The 22,500-nt window shown below is 35.0% G+C and overlaps 1 protein-coding gene across 2 annotated transcripts in view; it reads right to left on the bottom strand.

Annotated features, from left to right (window-relative positions):
• LOC144968482 (cytochrome b5 reductase 4-like) overlaps positions 1–22,500 on the bottom strand; it is a 128,499-nt gene that overhangs the window by 105,696 nt on the left and 303 nt on the right. Inside the window, exon 2 of one of the 2 annotated variants that reach the window (XM_078906902.1) lies at positions 18,629–18,667. The exons of the other annotated variant lie outside the window; for it this stretch is intronic. The gene's annotated coding sequence lies outside the window, so the exon portion shown is untranslated. The remainder of the gene's footprint in view (positions 1–18,628; positions 18,668–22,500) is intronic. 2 annotated transcript variants of the gene reach the window in all.

Raw genomic sequence — 22,500 nt, 5'->3', positions numbered from 1 at the left:
TTCTATTTAAAAAAAAAAGAGATGCCAAGAACGGAACTTCAATCTGGTCTCCCAGGTGGAGCACTAGGCCATTTCGCTTCCCTATATAATAGGTACAATAACAGTGCATAATGCTTACAAATATTGTCTTCATGTACGGAACTCGCCATCCATCATTCTGCCGCAGTCTAAAAAAATCACGTGGTTTTGTGTTTGGGTGTGTGCGTGTGTGTGAGGGGGAGGGGGGGGGGTTGGTTAAAAAAATTCGTCCATCAAATAATATCGATCGATAAAAATGATCCATACCTTGATAATTGCACTCTAACCTGGGACTTCGCAATTACGTGTTTTGTTTTGCTTTTCAGAGCACGGCAGTATTGTCCGGAACGAATCTTTAGCAGAAATCTGTGCGGGGCAATGACCTTTCTTTTATACATCATGCAATTTTTCCGTTCTACGATACACCTGCGGCACATGGCCCTTAACAAAAGCAGACAAGATAAGATAGATGCATTTCACCGCAAGCAATTGAGAAATGTACTAAACATTCGGTATCCAACCAAAATCACAAATAAATCCTTATATGAAAAATCTAATGAAAGACCACTCTCCGTCGAAATTTTAGAACAAAGATGAAGTCTGAGACGAGATTTTAAAATTCCTGCTAATATTGCAATGACCGTGTATTTCAAAAAGTTAGGAAACTTATTCTGGGGAAGGCCAATAACAGAAAGACACATCAACAAAATGATGGGCAGGCGATTTATATGAAAGATGAACTAAGGAATACAGTAATTTCGGGTGCGAGAAAAAATAAACCGGAAAAAAAGTATGACGATATTTCAATACGAAGAAGAAATCAGAAATATTCGAAAATTTGCAAGCAACAACAACAATACCTTAAGTTCATACACTTCCAAGTTTTATTAAAAATCCACTATTGGTTAAGAAACTATGCCGGTTATACCAAAGTCGAACAAAAAGTACAATATCGAAAGTTTCCAAGCTTGCGTCTTGTTTTTACTCGTGTTGTGTGACTAGTGTAGAAAGTTACCCCGTCTCGTTGAAAGCCAAATGACCCATTGGGATAGATTCTGGATTAAGTTTTTTTTTCAAACAATGTTACATCATTTTCAAGAAGACACAGAAATGAATATTTGATTAATTTTTAAAGATTAAATGGTCTCTAATGAATCCTTACTTGAATCCAATGGATTACAGCATAATATGGACAATAATGTCAAACAGTGTATAAGAGTTAGTAAGAGTCGTGCAAAGTTTTACACAAAATAAGAGCTAAAAGAGTCCATTCAATTTGAATGGAATCGAATCCTTATCTGAGTAATTAGAAAATCAATTATATACGGGGGGGAGGGGGGCTACGCAGTCATAAAGCAAAATGTGGGATCGTCAGATCACACCAAGTTGGAGAAAATTACGTCAAAATCTTTGATATGGCAAAATGGATGTGTATCTGTAAAACGATCATCTAATTAATTTTACTCAATATATTTTCTTCCAATTTATTGTAGTGAAATTTTAGACCTGTATCATTTATGGTCCGGCGGTTACAGGCTTCTAAACTTTTCCGGTATTTTTTTCTCGCACCCGATATATCACAGACTGGCAGACGAGATGTCCGAAAGTGTATGTGGAATCCTTTACAGATTGTCAGAAGAGATGTCCGACAATTTATGTGGAATCCTTTGCAGACTGGCAGAAGAGATGTGCGAAACTGTATGTGGAATCCTACGACCAACAAGGCTTCACCAAAAGATGATGATGGTACTCACAGCTGCAGCTCAGATCCTCAAAAATCGTCAATGAATAGGACTCGCATAGGACGCGCATTCGAAACGAGTCGAGTTAAAATCTGGGTAGGGTCGTATTTGTATCAACACCACTATCTAAGCCACCATCAACACCACCACCACAACCACAGCCGCCAATATGACGGTCAAACACCAAAATAATAATAATAATAATAATAATAATAATAATAATAATAATAATAATAATAATAATAATAATAATAATAATAATAATAATAATAGTAATAATAATAATAATAATAATAATAATAATAATAATAATAATCATCATCATCCTCATCATCACCACACCAATACCACCACCGCCACTACCACCGACACCACTACCACCAACACCATCATCATCAAAAACAGCAGCAGCAGCAGCACCAACGTCAACATTTCTATCAACGAGTCGTAATTGAATTCTGTTCGCAGGGAAAATCAATTTTGTAATTTTAACAAACATACCAATAGGGATTTGAAGGCTATAAGCAGGACCAGCGGGACAGCACAGCGCCACGCCGACAGACGTCCTTTGATGTAGATATATCATTTATACATTGATGTATTCCATTCATTCTGAGGTTAGATTACATACTAGGCAACCAAATATAAAAACATTCAGAGCAATATTAGGAAAAATAAATAAATATATAATAAAATAAAATAAAGAGCAGACATAATCCTTTTTTTTAAAAACATCCCCCCCCCCAAAAAAAAAAAAAAAAAAAAAAAACAATATCAAAAAACAAACGTAATGTCAGTTACAAGGTCTGATGTCAAGACGTAAATCCACTAAATTAGACCGCAGCCGGTAGATGTAATACATACTAGAATTTAAATAAAGCTTTGCCAAAAGGTCGTATTTATGACGTTCGCTACAAAAATAATCTAATAATAAGTTATTTGGAAAATAAAATATGGAAAAATCCTTTTCATTAGTTTATATCAGTTGAATATTATTTTTTTAACACAAAAGATGGCCATATAGCTACAAAAGAATAGTAGAAATAGTTTTTCAAAGTTTTTAAAAAAGTGTGTACAGAGTATCAACTTTGTCTACACTGTTTCGACCCTTTAAAAAGCTATACGTTCTATAATGTTGATGCTAGATCGCTAGGTTTTAGTGAGCTTTGTTTTTGTTTTTTCCATCATTTAACCCAGATAAGCTGATAAAAGCGAATGATTTCTTTAGATTCTCCAAATAACTTATTATTAGAGTATTTTTGTGGCGAACGTCACAAATACGACCTTTTTGGCACAGACGCAAATACATTATTATATAATGTATAGTAATAATATCGCTATGACAAAAATTCCACAAAAGCATCATTAAGTTCAGTAATTCAGCATAAGACGATCCCCCGGATTAACATTACACTTATGATGACAAGCTCTGATGGGATCTGATAGAAGGATCGCAAATAGAGTATTGATGTAGAATAATATTTCATTTTCAAAAGAAACCATTACGATATTTATCATTGTATTAAAATCAATACCGCTGTCATTTTTATTTAACTTATTTAATTTATTTTTTAACGTAAATTTGAAATTTCATTGAAATAATGAGGATGCCATCTAAAACAAATCATTGGAAAGAATCGGGTAAGCGATGATAATAAAAGACTACCTTCCAATGAAATTCCTTACCTACAATATTTTTTTCTTTACATTTTTGTAAAGAAAAATGAAGGAGCGACGATAAATATAATTTTAAAATTGTGTCATTCATCTCAACACGGCATTATGTTAAAGTAAGCATAGTTTAAAACATTAAAGTTAAATCAAATACCTTCATGGGGGGGGGGGGGGGGGGTGAGTTTAACTTCTTTAACTTCGAAAAGCTTACAGTTCCCAATTTTGATTGTTGTGGTTTTTTGACTCATCTTTTTTCTTTTTGGGCTCATCTATAGTTCATTCGGACAGAATATAAAGTGATTAAGATTTGAAAAGGTATGTATAAAACAGACAAAGCAAGAAAGAAAAGATTAACAAACAAATAACAACAAAATAAAAAAATAAATAAAAAATAAATGTTTTAAATTCCAATAGATAGAAGTAGGCTGATTTTTGTGGGTTTTTTTTTTTTCTTGTTCTTTTCTCTCTTACTTTGACTGACACTGTTTTCGTACACACTTTTCAGGTCTTTATTTTAAACCAGTAGGTACCTGCTCCCTAAATTGTCACTTGATACTAGATTGTCCTCGAGGCTACGAAAACAAATCACAAATTCTTGCCCATTCAAAAAGCTTTCAAGTTATACGGCAATTAAAAATTGTTAAAATTATAAGGCATTAAAACGGCATCTCCTGCAATTTTATATAAGCCGATTTGTAACGATGATTCAACGGGAATTAGATAAAAGTTCTACATAAAAGGGGCGCTACGAACGCTGAAAAAAATTGTGACATAAATTAAATTGGTACCTGATCGTATTAATACTCGACACTACACCATTTATTATAAATCATATTAGCTTGCATGATAGATTAACCGAAATAGACCATCGTACAATTTCTTAAAAGAGAAATTGTTATTGTTATTGCTTACTTCCCCTCCCATTTTTTGTAAAAGGGGCGTTACGAACGCTGGAAATTGTGACATAAATTAAATTGGTAGTGTTCGTGTACTTGGCACTAAACCATTTATTATAAACCATATATACCAGTTTGCCTGAAAGGTTAACCGTAATAGAACATCGTACAATTTCTTAAAAGAGAAATTGTTATTGTTATTGGTTACTCCCCCTCCCATTATTTACAAAAAGGGCGTTGTGATGCTGAAGATTGTGACGTAAATTAAATTGGTAGTGATCGCATAGTTAGCACTAAACCATTTATCATAAATCATATCATCTTGTTATTGTGATTGGGTATTTTCCGACTTCCTCTTTTTTTATCCATAAGCTTTGGATTTTCACCAGGAGAGCCCCATTGTCGACATATCAGTTAATCTTATTTATTTTTTTTTTTTCTATTTTTTTCTTCAGCAAAAAAACGTAGCTCCTATTACTAACTTTGCTGTACTGCGGTTGACGCCTGGGTTATCTCGATTTTCCCTTGAGATAGAAAGACTCTAAAGAAATATATCCCTTGAGAATGAATAAAGGCTTATTTATTATTATTCTATGTAAGACAGCATTGTTATCAATTATTATTTTTTTTATTTTTTTTGCAACAAAAAAACTGGATTTTTGAGGGGGTTTTTAAAATCAGAAATTAGAAAATAAAACAGATAACGGAAACAGGTATTTAAGAATGTTTGTAGTGTGACAAATTCTGCGAATAAAAGCAAATGAACGAATACAATCAAAGTTAAATAAGGACGATGAATTTTTTAACACAATAGTAAAATAATAGATAGTAATAGTTATTGTCGCTTTAATTACTATTTAATAAGTCCATCAGCTAAAAAAAATAAATAAATAAATAAATAAACCCACATTTATGTTTCAGCCACTCATTTTACAGAGATAGAAGGAACCTTTCGCTTTTTGGATTACAACGAGGCTTTCCATCATGTACACAAGCCGTGGATTATCACGTCTACAGACCCTTATACTCCAGATTTTACTTGTCCCATCGGCCTCCTGGAAAATTGATTTTTTATTTATTTATTATTTTTATTTTTTTATTTTTTGGTAAGAGCTATCGACATGTGTGCTCAGCTTAATAACGAGGTCCCAACATCTCAGTTGGTGGAGCTCTCGCTTCACGAGCAAAGGGACCAGTACTGATCCCGGATACTTTCGAGAATGTTCTTTTTAAAAAAGAAATTGGACCTCCTGTTCACCCAGCAGACTGTTATTTGGTAACTAGCTTTGTAGAAAGTAGATTGTGAAAGACGACTAGCATTGCATCCAAAGGGCATCAAGCAATTGGTATTGTCCGTTTAACGCTATTGAAACGGGAATAAACTCCTTATTAATAAGCGACTCTGAGGGAATGACTATATAATATGTGACCAATCGACTCAGTCTCTCTAGTGTTAAGTTGATGTGAGTAAATGTCGAAAAGTGAGTACAAAATAAATTGATGAGAGATATGAACTTTACTTTTAAGTTCCTGAAGAATTCATATTATCTTTTCTTCTTTATAAATCAAACCAAACAAACAAAAACAAAAAAACCCAAAAAAAAAAAAACAAAAAAAAAAACCCCACAAAAGTACAAGTCTCATATTTCTGGTCATGAATTCAAGTTTCACTGTCTAAGCCGTTCCGACATATTAGCGTTTTGATGCGACTGGTCACATATCACGCACAGAGAGAGAGGGGCCTTTCCCTTTTTAATAGCTATAAATAGGCTTCCCGTGAACACAGGCCGTGGATTATCATGTCTATGGACTCAATAATCCAGGGTTTTTACTTGTCACAGGCCCCTGGAAAATGAATGTCTTGTTAGAACTGGGGACATGTCGATGTGTGCTCAGTTCAATATTGAGGCTACGTCAACGGCAGCAAGAGGAAGCCTGGAGATTTGTTCAATAATGTTGACAGGTGACTCAGAAGTCCAAAGACAATAAATTAGGCCGACATATAGAATATAATTCAAGTGTATTGACAAAAGACGGTCCCGATAGCGCAGTCGAGATTTTTTTTTGTCCACCCATCAGTAATTGGGTAGCTGGGTATGTACTGGGAAAGTACTTTGCGATAGACTAGCGTCCTTTTCAAAGGATAGCAAGAAATTGTTAGTGTCCATTTCATGCTGTAGAAACTGGGAACTCCTTATAGCTCTGAAGGACTACTACTACATTGACAAAAAGTACAACAGTGTGATAAAAAGGAATGAAGGCTGCGTATAAAAACTAACTAAGCTGAGTATTCTCGTCAATAGTCAAACGACAGTTAACGGTTCTTTTACTTTTAAACAATTTCATATTCGTGCAAAGTAATAAATTGTAAAACTAATTCGTTTTAGAATAGCGTCTTATAGCGCTTTCGACACTTTTAGGTCATTTCAGCGCCAGTAAAAAAAAGGAAGAAAATGAGATTATAAAATTATAGAGTTACGGTTAAAAACACCCAAGAAAAGTATAAGTAAAAAGGGACTGGTCCAAACAGGGAACGGAAGTAAATTCCAAGAGCAAATCATCAATGCATGTAGTATTTAGTTCGAGATCACATAAACGTCCCATCCAAACGCAAGCACAAAATCCCACTCAAAGGAATACATTCCACTGTTTACACAATATTACATAATTACATAGCAGAGATAAGATTTACAAGGGGAATAAATATCACATACCAAATCTATTTTAAAAAGTACATTTTACTGATTTCCTCTCAGCCAAGAAGGAGAAAGAGGAGTATGAGGAAGATGAAAAAGAAAGAAAGAAAATGAAACGAGGAAGAGTAATTAAAAGTGCAAAGCTAGCATCTGTTCTTTTTTTTTTTTTACGCTAAAACTAAAAGCCAATAAGGATGCAGAAGAAGACCTCGGACCAGGGAAATTCCATAACATGATTATAAAACTCCAGTTAAGGCTTCATTGAGGTAGAAGGCTGTAAACACACACACACACACACACACACACACACACACACACACACAAACATTATGTACACAAACACACACCCATACAAGTAAAAATATTGCATGCATAAAGACCGACAAGCACATATTTTGCAAGTCTAATAAGCGAGGCAATTATGGGTCCGTTTTAACATTGATATAATAGACAATATTTTGTGTCGGTTTGAGAGTACAGTATTTCCAATACACCTACAACAATGGGATCATAGCAATTTGGATTATCAGACCTGCAAGTAAGTACACGTCAATCAAGACACATTGGTCCTCTTGGAGTATAATTATATTTTTTCATTTCATACTCTTTCTTTTTATTTTTTTTCTCTTTAATTTTCAATATTTATTTAATAGTTTTGAAAATAAATAGACAAGTAAAAATAAATTATATTCCCTTTATTCACCCACAGGGAATCGTTTTAAGGGACTATCTAGAGAGAAGACAAGATATAATCCGGGTGTCACCAGCAATACAGGGTCGCAGAGTCAGTAACCATACGGTCTTATTTCTTGCTCAAAGAGAAAAAAAAAGAATGAAACGTCGACAGCTAGGCTCGAACCCGGATCTCCCGGGTGAAAGTATAATGCCTTATTCACACGGCATTCTCAACCCCGAAGTTCCATAACAGTCTATTTACATACTTTTAAAATTTCTTCCAAATAACTTTTCAGGTTTTTCTCAGCTTATTTATATTTCTTTCTTTTCTTTTTTTTTTTAATATGAAAAAGACATTGGCCGGGGAGGGGGGGGGGGGGGGGGGTAGATTCATTAGTTGGAGGGGATTCAAAAAGGTTTCTATTTACTTCTCTCCCTCTCTCTCTTCTTGTTTATAATCAAATTCTTGTTATTTCCCAGTGAATATAGCTATAATTATAGGTATATGAAGCCAAATTGGGTATTTCCGGAACTTCAAAGAATTGAAACATTTTCAAAATAACCCATACATCCATATAAAATAAGTAGGTAGGTGAAGAAAAAACAGACAATTAGACAATAATATCGTCACCATCATGATCATCATCAACATCATCATCATCACTATTATTATTGTTATAATCATTAGTATCATTATCATTATCATCTTTATCACCATCGTGATTATTGCTGTTATTATTATCAATATAATCACCATTAATATCATCATTACTATTTTCAACATTTTTATCATGTATGATGATGCTGATGATGATTATGTTGTTGTTGTTGTTGATGATGATGATGATGATGATGATGATGATGATAATGATGATGATGATGGCGACGACGACGACGATGGCGACGACGACGACGACGACGATCATCATCATCGCCACCATCACCATCATAATCATGATCATCATCATCATCATCATCATCATCATCATCATCGCTACCACCACCACTATCATCATCATTATCACCATCGATATTATCGCCAAAATCGTAAAATAAAAAAAAAATTAAAATGAATAATCACGTGCAATTAATTGGGGTAATTCCAAGATTCATCACACTTCACAACACTCCAGAAAACCATATGAAACCGATTTTCCATTTCATACAATGCGAGTCGCCTTCTATTTTATGAATTGACTTTTACTCTTATACAATCCGTCACCACCCAATATAGCCATTTACTCACTCTAACATGACTCGAGTGGTTGTTAAATACTTTATCCAAAGAAACAACGCCGGGGGTAGAGTTTTCAATTCAATGTCACCCATCTTGTCAATAGCTAAGTTCAACATTGCTTTTACCATGCCACTGAGCCACCGACGAAAAAAAAAACAAATAAAAACACGTTTCCTTTTCATTCATTTTTTTTTTTTTCTTTTGCCTTAGATTATGATGGCTGACTTGGAGTCCTTTACATATTGTTTCGTTTGTTTTTAAAGGTTTTACGGCGATTGCGACACATTTAGGTCATATCAGCGCCAATAAAAAGAAGAAAATGGAATAGTCAAAATATTCTAGATTTACAATCAAAGCAGCCCATAAAAAGTAAGACAAAGGGGAAATGGTTCAAATAAGGAGCAAATATAGATTCGAAGAGCATACCATCAAGTGTACTGAGTTTGAGATCACCTTAAAGTCTCATCCAGACACCAGCACAGGATCCCACAAAGAGGAACACACTCAAATGTTTACAGAATCCATAATGAACAATTCATTAACAGATTTACAAGGGGAAAAAAAGATCATCTCCCAAAACCATAACTACACTTGACTGCTTCCTTCCCAATCAAGGACTCCCAGTCAGGCTGGGACAAAAACACGCAATCCCATTCCAAGACAAAGACAGGAAGCGATTTGGAAAACAGATATAAGTTATAAGGGGATAGAAGACACATCGTGATCTCCTGCCCACCATGGGAGATCAAAGTACCCCACCCAGTAGTCCTTTAATGGAAAAAAAAATTAAGCAAGAGAATTACAACGACTACGATCGATCAATTTAAACGATGCTAGCTGGTCAGAAGGCCCCAGATAATAAGGTGAGGAGGCGTAAGTAAATTTGATTAGTACTGAATATGCAGTCGAGCAGGTATAAAAGAAGGAATACAGAATTATAGATTCCAGAACAAGTTCATAAAGCCATTTGAAAAGGACAAATTAATGAATTAAATGAATACGATATAGAACAGATCAGATAACACGGGAAGTCCGACATAGGTCAAGTACCCACTTGCCCACGCCACAGATCTGTATAATATAAGGTGGCGTTTTTATGCACCTCCGTTGGCGGTGATGGTAAATTAATGAAAATATTGCTGCATACGTCCATGAGGTTTAAATAGTTTTAGATTATAGTTTAGCACGCTGCTTAGTGATTACCGATGTACGTTTATACAATGATAATAAATCAAAGAATAATAACAATAATTTTAAAAATCAAAAGTAAAAAGAAACCTGGCACACAAATACTGATCTCAAATAAATAAATAATTTTAGAAAATTAAAATCGAAGTTTTTTAAAAACATGATAAAATGCTTTCGAAAAAAAAAAAAAAAAAAAAAAGAAACAAAGAAAGAAACAAACAAAAATGATGTCTTTCTCAATAAAGTAAACTTTTTTTTAAAATGTCTACAATGGGAATCGAACCCAGTACTTTCAAGGTTAGAGTCTGACAGCTTGTCCACTGAGCTACGGAGCCAACTGACTGTTCATCACATTTAATAAGGTCTTTCTAAAACATTATTTTACCTTCAATGCAACTTTTATTTTCTGGTTTTATATTTCGATTTTTAAAATTATTATTATTTCTATATAAATTTATTAACAAAAATATCCTTCATATGTCACAATATAACTTTCGCCATGTCCAAATACAGAAACATAATATCGCTGATGAAATTGGGTAGGATGCGCATGCGTGACGGAGGTAATAAAAACGATCCGTTAAGATACACCGTCAACGGAGGTGCATAAAATCACTACAATATAAACGCGTGTGTCCAGGTCGGTGGAGCACGATATAATGTTCAGCAACCATCCCGCCTAAGAAAAACGCATATGACAGTATTGCATATAACGCAACCTTAACCAAAATTAATATATCCCCTTTGGTTGTGAGGAAACATCAATATTACTAATAGACACAAATTATGAGGGGTCCCTATGATCCTTCGTTAAAAACAAAAACAAACCAACAACAACAAAATAATCAGAAGAAAAAAATCACATAGCAATTCAAGAATTATTTTTATCCGGCAATCATCGGTTTTATTAACATTAAATTTTGACGCGTATGATGATATCCTGACCACAACAATAACTCCTAATGTCAATCAAATCTTAAACTCGAAAAAAAAAACGTAAAAAGAGAAGAAGAAAAAGATATATTTTGTTTTGTGAGGTCATCGGTCATTGTGATGTCATTATTATATAATAATAAAATAATTGAACGCCTACGTTTGAAAATTTGAACTCGCTCCCAAGGTCCCGTAGCGGCATTTTGGGTCCGTTTTCCGAAAACCGAGGAGATATCTCACATTGTAACAATTACTGTATAATGAAATCAACCTCGCCATAGACGGTGTCAAGTTGGATTGATCAATAATAGCAAGTCAACGATTAAGTTCCCAACCTTCAACAATCGACGAACGATGAGGAAGAAAAGAAAGATCTGTCCTCAGAAAAATCTTAGGAAAAATCTTTGTTTTCTTCCTCGTCGTTAGCAAGTCAACGAAAACGTTCCCAACCTGCAACGATCGACTCACGGCGAGGGAAAAAAAAACCCAAAGATCTGTTCTCGTTGTCTAAGGACAGCCTCGTCGTTCGTCGATCATTGTAGGTTGGAAAAGAAATCGTTAACTTGCTAATACCGTCTTTTACAGTATTGTAAACGCCAATCCATAGTAACTACGATACTGCTGTGTTCTGATAAAACATTGTCTTATTTCTTATTTCTTTTTTTCATTTTAGCCAGACAACACATTTATACATTTTAGCCAGAAAAATGATACTAACTTCAAACAACGATCAATTAAAATGACCATCAACCCATTGAAATGACTTAAAGCTGAGACTTCAAAGATGTATCAGGTTGATACTTTTTAATCGATATTTTAAGTATAAGATTTCTGGCCAAAATTGTAAAAATGTGTTTAGTCAAGAATGTGACATTACAGCAGAGAGGAGGGTGCTTTGTGTGAATCTACACAACAAATAGAGACACCCCAAAGTAATCAAAGGTGGTAAAGTGATTGTTGAAAGACCCTACCCAATCGATGTTTGTAAGCCTCTTGTTGTCCAAGGACATAGGACTATTGCGTGGGTGAGTGTGTGTGTGTGTGTGTGTGTGTGTGTGTGTTTGTGTGTGTGAGAGAGAGAGGCAGAGAGAGAGAGAGAGAGTCACACAACACACAAACACACAAAAACACAGAGAGAGAAGAAGAAGAGGAAGAAGAAGAAGAAGAAGAAGAAGAAGAAGAAGAAGAAGAAGAAGAAGAAGAAGAAGAAGAAGAAGAAGAAGAAGAAGAAGAAGAAGAACAACACAACAACAACAACAACAAAATAAGCATTTATATCACACAATCACGAAACGTGCTCAAGCGCTTTGCAAGGAGTCCCTAGACATCAGCAACCCTTAATATGTAAGACGAGTCAAAACGCCTGTTATGTGATACTACATTTTTTTTTTCGAACGAGACAACGCTGTTTACGGTAGGGTACTCATTTTACACTGTGAGAGAATGAGAATGTGCGTAAAGAGCCTTTACCAAGGACTCAACTATGCTTCGCTCAGAGCAGAACTCGACCCTGGACCTTCGGCCACATTATGTGCACAACGACTAAATCACAATTAAAAACAAACAAGAAATAAAACAAAAGAGAAAAAAAAAAGAAGAAAAAGAAAATACTCTAAATGACCCACGATATCAATCTGGTATCATGTCGGAATGAACAAGATGAGGACAAGCTTTGATGTTTCAGAGACAAAATTCAATCTCCTCAATGAAGACATTTATTTTGACTCAAATTTTATAAAATGGTAAGCTTAAAATTCAGTTTTGAACAGAAGGTCTATTCCGACATAAAACCGCTTTGAGGAGATTGATCACATGTGAAATAAGCCTTTTTTCTTTTTTTTTTAAAGAGAAAAACAATTTAACGTTAAAATTTAAAATCACTTTAAAAGACTTGACAGTACAGGCGGTTGTGTTCTGTGTGTGTGGGCGGGGGGGGGGGGGGGGGGGGGGGCATACCGTTCCAACCACCTATCATTATCTTTCTTTACTGGACCTTTATTGATTTGCGATCAGGGTTACTATCCACAAAAAAATATGACAAAACAAGAATCGAATTTTCAAAAAAGACCGTAGCGGAATGATTTATTCTCATCAAAGTGGACAGCTCACTCGAGATCAGACACTCGCCAATGCCACTATGGTGGTATCAAAAATAGAATGATGGAGCAAAAAAAAAATTAAATTAAATTAAATTAAATTAAATTAAATTAAAATAAAGAAAGAAAGAAAGAAAAAAATGTATAGACAAATAACGGAAAGGTAGGTTGTTTGATTTTTAAAAATGTTGTTCCTGTTGTTTTCTTTTGTTTGTTTTTGTTGTTTTGCATTTTTTAAACTCTTTGTTTGTTTTTTGTTGTTGTTTTTTTAGTTTGTTTTTGTTCGTTTATATGTTTTGCTTGTTTTTTTTTTATTTTGTTTTTGTTTTTTCTTTTGGGAGGTTGAGGGGTGTGAAAAGTGGCGGGGAGGGAGGATCCCATATTAGACGAGGGAAAAACCAAGTAGTTTCGTCCCAGAGCATAGATGCAAAAGAACTCAGAAGGGTGGAATAAAAAGATAAACGGAGCAGAAAACACATCCAAAACTCTCTATATAAAGCACTCCGCCCCCCCCCCCCCCTCACACCCACCCAGATGGAGGGCACGAGAGAGAAATAATAAAGAGGAGAGACACAGAGAGAGAGAGAGAGAGAGAGAGAGAGAGAGAGAGAGAGAGAGAGAGAGAGAGAGAGAGAGAGGGGGGGGGGGGGGGGGGGGGGGGTATCAGGGGAGACAATTTGGGAAGAGCGTGAATCTAATTAGCGTCCTTACATGACATCACCTAATCGCATTAACAGAAAATAGAGTAAAACAAAATCAGCGCTTGCAACGATGGGATGTTCTCTAATACTAGAACTATAAAGTAAAAATGTTAGCGCTTGCGTTTGTTAAACATATTTATTAGTGAGACAATTGTCTACTTTCCTGAGGGCAAATTTGCTACATTCGCTGATCTTATTTAGAAAATAAGGTATCAAATATGTTGAAATTTATAATACACCGGAATATACTTTTTTTTTAATGCTTAAAAGGGGCGCTACGTATTACCGAAAACGACCGGAAACAAGTAGAAACGAGCGAAAACAACGTAACGACGACGGCTATGGAAAGTTGGCATCAGTGGGGAGTGAACCAGGGACTTTGGGAGGAGGATATCAAAGGGAAATGAATCTGGAAATATGGGAGATGGATACCAGTGGGACACGAGCGGAAATGACCACAAACGACCGGAAAGAAGATTGTGTATTGATGCTATGCGCTGAGGTAAAGTGCTCACAACATCCGCCAGCTGGATATCACGCACCAAAACACAAAAAGGTTTTTTTTTTTTAAAGAAACCCGCCACAACCCGACGAAACCGACCAAAGTCATGGGACGTGGGCAGCAGTGGGGTGTGAACCGTGGACTCAGGGAAGTGTACACCAGTGGGGAGTGAACCTGGGACTATGGGAATAAGATATTAAAGGGAAATGTACCTGGGAATATAAATATATAACGTACAAAGCTTCTGCAGGCGAGCAGCCAATTGTCCTGTCCTGTACCAGCGTATCAATGTCAAGCGATGTTGAACGTGGTTAGTGATCAGATGGGAAACCTTTACCATAACATTTTGATCTGGCACACACCTCAAATTATATTCCGTGATACAGATTGACTTGTGCATTCATTCAAAACTAACCGTTAACTGCAATGTAATACGTTTGCTGCTTTGATTTCACGACAAATAATTTAAGTCAATCGATACAGTTTCTAATTTACAAAAGTATAATATTTAAAGCTGTGAACTGAATCAGAAAGCGACATAATGTACTTTTTTGAAACGCAGAAAGGAACCATAACAGTGTATGTCAATTTTCATTATTATCTATAGAAAAACTGATAAAATATCCATGACATGTCTGCAGTACTCAGATATAAAAAATAAAAGAATTTGGCCAGATATCTCCCTTCACATATCGATCGATTAAAATTACCCTCATCTTGTCAAAAACTCTCGGCCAGGTTGGCGAGTTTTTGAAAAGATGAGGGTCATTTCAATTCATCGATATTTGAAGATCGAGTTTTCTGGCGTTTTTTTTGTTTTGTGGGTTTTTTTTTTTTTTTATTTTTTTTTTTGGTTCGTTTGTTTATTGTTGTTTTTTCAATTTTTCATTTCAGATTACAAAAGAACTAACAGTGTGTATGAATATGTGGTCGGTTTTTCGAACAAATGGGCTATCCCTCGTTATAACATGGTTTTATAAAGATTACTTGGGCGCCCTTTTTAAAAGAAATAATAGAACTATTTTATTTAAAGACTATAAATATTTAAAATTAAAATCGTTGACATGAATACACACTGACATAGTATGCTGAATGAAATAATGAAACTTGGCTTAAATCTTTTTTTAAAAGAGGATAAAGTGAATTGAAAAATTATGGAGTAGCCCAATTGTCCTACCACCTATTTGTGATTGTCGATAATAGAATAAGGAAAAATTAATTTATAATGACCACTGTAGTCGATTCTATTATTCTCTCAACCGGTAAAGATATTGGAGTTAAATCATAAATTGTGCCATATTGTTGGCAAATTAAAAATAAATATAACACAACATTGATAAAATATCTAAAGACATATACCCTTTCCTTGACATAGCAAAATAAAGGGTTAAGTGGTTTCCAACAAATGAAGAAATGCAAACTTAAAAGATTTTGGAAAAGCAAAAGGTTGGGAAAATAAGTTGCATTTGAGAGATGAAACATATTTTTAAAGAAGTGATTAGAATGTAAATAATAGGGGGAAATAACAAAGAAAACCAATCACTTTTTTTTGTAAGATTGGTACTGTCTATGTGACTACCACCTAAGGATTTCGCTCAACACCTGAATTTACTTAATATTACTGGCTATTATCAGTCAAAATGCAGTAGTCCTTAAGATTTATAAGGCCCATGGGAGCCTGTTTGTTGCTTTAGGTCTCTTCCAACACAATTGAGGTTATATGAGAGACCGCTGAAACAAAAAAACAAGCAATCTAACAAAATCATAACCTAAAGATATCAGAAGCTAAATTATAAATAACCAAGAACAAACAGGCAGAAGATTTACAGAAAAAAAAAATATCCCCTGTCAAAAATACAATCACAAACCAAAGAAGCAGGATAGGCTAGTAAAGAGAAGAAGAAACGACATCACTATCGGATCGTACACCCATGCGAACATCATAGGTATATGATTCAAGGGTGATGCTCCCATCCAACCACCCGCGCCCATGGGAGCATGCTTATCCCAATTTCTCAAGTGTTAAATGGACAATAGCAAAGGCGTGCTACCCTTCAAATAGGACCGCTTGTCTATCGCAAGATATGCCAGATTTAACAGACCCGGTTACTCAATGACTGCTGGATGGACAGGGAGGGGGATTTCAGAAGAAAAAAAAATCCCAACTGCATCCGAGATCAATATTAGTCCCTTTATGTGTGTAACGAATGCTCTACCAATCAAGCTATTGTGACTACCTGTCGGCATGTTCAGCAGCAAAAATAAACAAGGACCTTTTTTTATCTGTCGGTGACAAGGATCTTCAACATATCCCCAGTCTGATCCCATTTTATTATTATTCTGGCTCGACATAGAGACAAACAGTCCAGTCCTACTCTTGATTTATTATCAAAATTGATCACATAATATATAAATTATAATAAATCTACCACGACTTCATCCACAATGATGAGAAATCCGTCAAAACATTCATCAACAATGAAATAATTGTGAAGCATCTATTCCTGTACAACAAATCCCCAGTTGAATGAGATTAAACTTTCAACAGCATGTAGACACTGTTGAAATGTTTGTGGCACTCGACAGTCAAGTGGAATGCGTCAAAACTAAACAACAATTGTCACACAAACAATACACCGTGTATTCAACATTTATACAGTTATAGTCCATGCAATTTTCACTTTTTAAAATGTAGCATTTATCCCATGAAGAAAAAAAATGCATCTCATTCAATGCAGTCAAGTTTTCAAGATCATTTTCATTATACTTAATACTAGGCAGGGCTGAAAAGTCTTGACGCCTATTGAATATTTCCTACTGTATTTAACTCACCAGTAAAAACTATACATCATATTGTGCGTAATTTATTCTTATATTAGGTCACCAAATTTTGTTTGGCTGCTATTTCTTGATTTTAATTTATCTTATTTGAAAGAACCCCTGCTCTAACATGTCATTTGAAAAAATCATATGAAAAAATTAAGCAATAATCAGCAGAGATGTGTACCCGTAAACATTCATAAACGGCTGTAACGTGTTTATAGTGACTCGTGAGTTGGTATTCGAACAGTTCAAAGGTGGGTTAAATGCTTTACTGAAACTGATGCTGTCTCCACCAACATTAATGAGCAGGCACGCAGTGGCCATCCACAAAGTGCATCAACCACAGCAAATCAACAAAAAATTTGATGAACTTAATCGAGCTAACCGCTGGATAAAACTATCACGACATTTCACAAAGGCTTGGAATTTCATAGGACAGAGTGGGATAAATCATTCAAGAAATCCTGGGTTACAGAAAGTTATAAGCCTGTTGGAAACCAAGAATGCTCACACAAATGCAAGATAACAGTGAAAGAGGAAGTTTTCTTGAAGTCGTAGAACCCATTTACAGTTGCGATTTAGCTCCGAGTGACTTTTTCCTCAAGGGGGGAAATTTTGGCAGAGATGGCGAGGTGTAGGTGGAGGTGACTCGATGGTGTCGAAGTTTGCCACTTGAATTCCTCCTCAATGCGATGCAATAACTGGTGCTTCATTGGCGACACGTGTGGATGGGAACGGTGACAATGCAGAAATCAAAAATGATAAACTGAAATGACATAAACTAAGCTTTGTTTTGATACCTTTGTCAATTTCGAAACTTTTATAGTTTTGAAAATACAAGAGCCGTGTCAACACTTTTCAGTCCACCCCTGTATCAAAACTCTGACCTCCTTTATTGCTAACAAGCAAGCTAATAAGGAGTCAAGAATGAATAAGGTCAGACACTTACACAATTATATGTATGTAGTTGCCCCATGTAATTTCATCAAGCCAACAAATAAAAGTCGTCATTAATAACCATCATGTGACACTTGTTACATTTTTTGCATAACAAAACTGAATATGACATTCTGCCAACATTTATTTCATGACTAAATATGACATTGAGTTTAATATGTGAAATTACGAAATCAAACAGTTGTGTTACTGTAAACTACTACTACTACTACTACAATAATGCAAGCTGGTAAGACAACAAAGAGAGACACAATAGTGCCATCTTCAAGTCAAAACTATATTTTCACTGGTACCAATCAAAATGAAATAAAATAAAAGTATTGGGTAAAAAAAGCAAAACCGTCAAATAAGAAAAAAGGTGCTTTGAACTAAACTCATAATAAACGCAACTGGAAGACGATGACAAAAACAGATTATCCCATCATCATGCAGAGAGAGACGAGAATAACCAAAATAATAATTTGAAAAACCAACAACCATGACCACTTACTCGCTAGGGCAATTTCGTCCTGATTTATAAGAATCATCCCTGCAACCAGCAAAAGAAAGCATTTTCATTTGAGTTCTTTTTATGAATATTTTAAAAGCAGGTACACAGTTTAAATAACATCTTTATAGTTTGACTTTTATTAAATTTTACGGCCTAGCCCTCCTCCCTTTCCAATAATCCTAATAACCACTGCAAATCAATAGCATTTGATGTTTTGCCTCACATTTGTGTATGTTATGATATTCAGTCTCTTCAAGCACCTTTTTAAAATAACATACTTTACCTATTTTAGATTTCAATTTAAATCTGCAGAATTGTAACCATACAATTTTTTATTATATTACTAATTACTTGCAAACATTTTACAGCTACAGGTCTCAAACTCAAAGATCTGACCCTATTATTTTAATCAGCCCGATATGTCTTTGGTATTCAAGTTTCAGAGAAAGCAGAGGTACTCTAACGTTAGCACAATCAACAATTATATGTGACTTTTAGTTGAATAAAAAGGCATCTTACTTAGAAAAAAAATGGCAGAGCATTGTCTTGGATACGGATTGAACAAATTTGGAGGACACAGCAATCAAAACTGCCTAACCAAGAAGCAGTCCACAAAATGGTTTTAAAAAGTATTCAGTTCCACTTGGAGATTTGGAAATCAGATGTTTTTTGGGGTTTGTTTTTTTTTCTCCTGACACTAAACCTTTTATTATCTTATAATGTGATAATTACCATTTTAATTCCCGTCTATTACAAACATAATGATATTTGGTATAGACATGAACTAACTACTAACATTATACATTTATGGTCCCTGTTGACCCTTTGTTTTACAGTCCACTCCAGATAATCGCAATACCTTTGGATCAGCAAAAAAGTTGTGATTAACCGAAGTTGCAATTAACCAAAGTTGAGTTTCCTGTCCAAGATTGCAACATTTTACACATATATATGCTAAACTCAAACATGTTGTTGTAAACATTGTTCGTAGTCACAGAGTGAGCAAATTGATTGAAACAAAAACCATATGACATCCCTGTATAGATTTTGACAAGCAAAAACACCTTTGATGCAAGTCGACATCTTATTCAGATTGGATTAACTTTCACTCTTTTGTTCTCAACATTTGTTAGAGTCAAGGAGATTAGCCGTGATGAGAGACAATAAGCTCTCACCAAATGTGTTTGTCACAATGCACAGTTGTCAATCCCAAAGCAAAGGACATCACTCAGTCTCTCTTTACAACTGTCATTGTCTACCTGTTGTAAAAACTATGCCCACCTCGCCTTGTATTTAATGGCCAATGATGACATCACAAACCCATACTGCAAAGCCCCGCCCTCTTTTGTCTCAAATAGAATTGTGACACACTTCTGTAGCATTAAATCCAGCTCACTGTCGATTTTTCTACCTGTCACGATTTCTGCCATGATGAAATTTAATCATGATATTTTGTTTGATTGAAAATATTTGTTGCGATTTACCAAAATTTGTTGTAATTAACCAGTATCCGGAGTTGACTGTACTTACCTTAAATACAGTCAGTCCTTACATCTGTATAAAATCTCTTATTTACTGTTTGTTATGATTGATTAACTTTTGATAAATAAGAGTCAATACAGGTTAAGAAAGGGAAAGGAATGTTTTGGAAGCCTGACATAACAGAAAAATAAGAAAAGGTACAGGAGAAGGAGAGGGGAGGGGTGGGGGGGGGGGGGGCAACATTCAATTCAATGTCGATTTGTGCTATTAAGAATTGAAAGTAAGTGGTGGGAAAGGGGAGGGGGAGGGAGAGAAAAATGGTAAGGTTAGAGAAATATTAAAGATAAAAAAGGAAAGATTATCCTCTCATTCTGCACCATCACTTTGCTATGTTGCACTTATGACCAACTAATGGTATCAGAGTATTGAAACAATGTGAAATCTTTTATTCTAACTATTTAAACAAGTTCTGGGGAAGGTATTTACCATTTTATAAATATTTTGAAACTGAAAGATGATGAGAGTGTGTTCTCCGTTTATAGGCAATCCAATTTTAAACATCAAATAGCAATTAAAATGCTTAGGGCATGAGTTTTTAATTTTTATTCACCCTTATGAGCAAGACCCCACTATCAGGCTTGAGCAATACCAGCATTTCTCAATAAAGAAAAACTATTGGTTATGAAAGCTCAAGATTGCCATGACTGATACCAATACCAGTCTCAGGAATTCTCAATAATACTCTCTTGGCTTCCAACCAAAAGGCTAACGAAAAAACTTTCAACAATTATCCGACAAGGTGGGAAACTGTTTGCCTTTCTAAGCTGTTTTGCCAATTCTGTGGTTTCAGTCTAGTCTAATACTAATACTGAGAGTGAGTCAGCATTAAGACAAAGACCTCTTATCTTCTCTCTTTTTCTATATCTCTAATAACGCAATCAGTACCGATACTCAGCTTCTCAATTGCAAATTATTTATCCGATACAAAAAATATTATACAAATCATCATCATCAGTATCAGGGCGCCTTATGTGTTAACTTCGTTCAATAGTTGAATAGAATATACAATATTTGCCACTGTTCGGGGGTTGATGTCCCTGATGAGAGGGGGGGGGCCATCTTTTTTATTTACCTCGAAACTGGTCCGATCCTTGTTGCCACATCGGGTTGACTCTTATATATATATATAGCCAAATTAAAAATAAAAATAATAATGATAATAATAGGCACAAGGAATGAAATAGATATTATCAAATAAATATGACATAATGCACACCTTTATGTAGAGTAATTAATTTAACAATGATAATAGAACTTTCGATCATGAAGGACACTTAGTGTCAAATTTTTAGGATGAGACGTGCAAAAAAAAAAAAAAAAATTTAAATGAATAATTTAAAATATGGTATAGTATAATTAGGACCTATATAAATTGTACATCTAAAATGAACAGAAAATACATTGCTTTTACTTTTAAAAGCTTCACTTCACAAAACGGACTGATACCCCCCAATCAAATGACACCTGTTCATTAAAAAAAAACAAAAAAACAATACCAAAACAACCCCCTTCCCTCCACCCCACGCCAACAGAAGATTGAAGAAATTGGGATCTGATTATCACTTGAATTGAAAAATAAAAAAGCAAACACACAAGAAACATGACAAGTCTGAGCGTCAACCTCCCCCCCCCCCCCCCCAATAATAATAATAATAATAATAATAATAATAATAATAATAATAATAATAATAATAATAATAATAAATGCGAACAAAAAATTGAAAGTAATCCGTGATGTACTCAATAGATTAAGGTAGCGTCAATTTCCAAGGACCGTGTCAGTTAACCAACTATGCATGTGTACTTTTAACTGCCACGGAGTACCTTTAGTGTCACGAAGTGATGTATTGCCACAGAGTTTTGTTATTAATATTAATACTCTTTTACTCTTCTCTCTGATATATCTCTCTCTATCTCTGACTCCTTGGCAGTTGATGAACCGTCAACTACCAAGGACTCACTCCTTGGCAATTGACACTTCCATAAATTAATTGCTTCACAACCAAACATACCCCCTACTAGAACTAGAACATTATAAAAGAATTTTCCCCCTCCCAAACCTCCAACTAGAACATGATATAAAAAAAAAAGAATACTGGGGATGTAGGAGCTTGCGGAAGGTCTCCCGGACAATCTCCAATGTAAACATAAAAATACAAAGATGGCCGCTCCCTCGCCAGTAGGGACATCAACACCCGATCAGTGCCTCATTTATAATGGAGCCTATTTATAATGTCGGAGGTCATCCCTATCATTACCAACTCGTAATTTATTGTAACTGCTATGTATTATTGCGCTTTTGATACATGAGTTGAGTACAGTCCCGGTAT

Source organism: Berghia stephanieae, chromosome 3 (genome assembly GCF_034508935.2).
Source record: "Berghia stephanieae isolate SIO BIC M18660-M18661 chromosome 3, UCSD_Bste_1.3, whole genome shotgun sequence".
Taxonomy (NCBI): Eukaryota; Metazoa; Mollusca; class Gastropoda; order Nudibranchia; family Aeolidiidae; genus Berghia; species Berghia stephanieae.
This window is presented reverse-complemented; position numbering and strand designations above follow the sequence as displayed.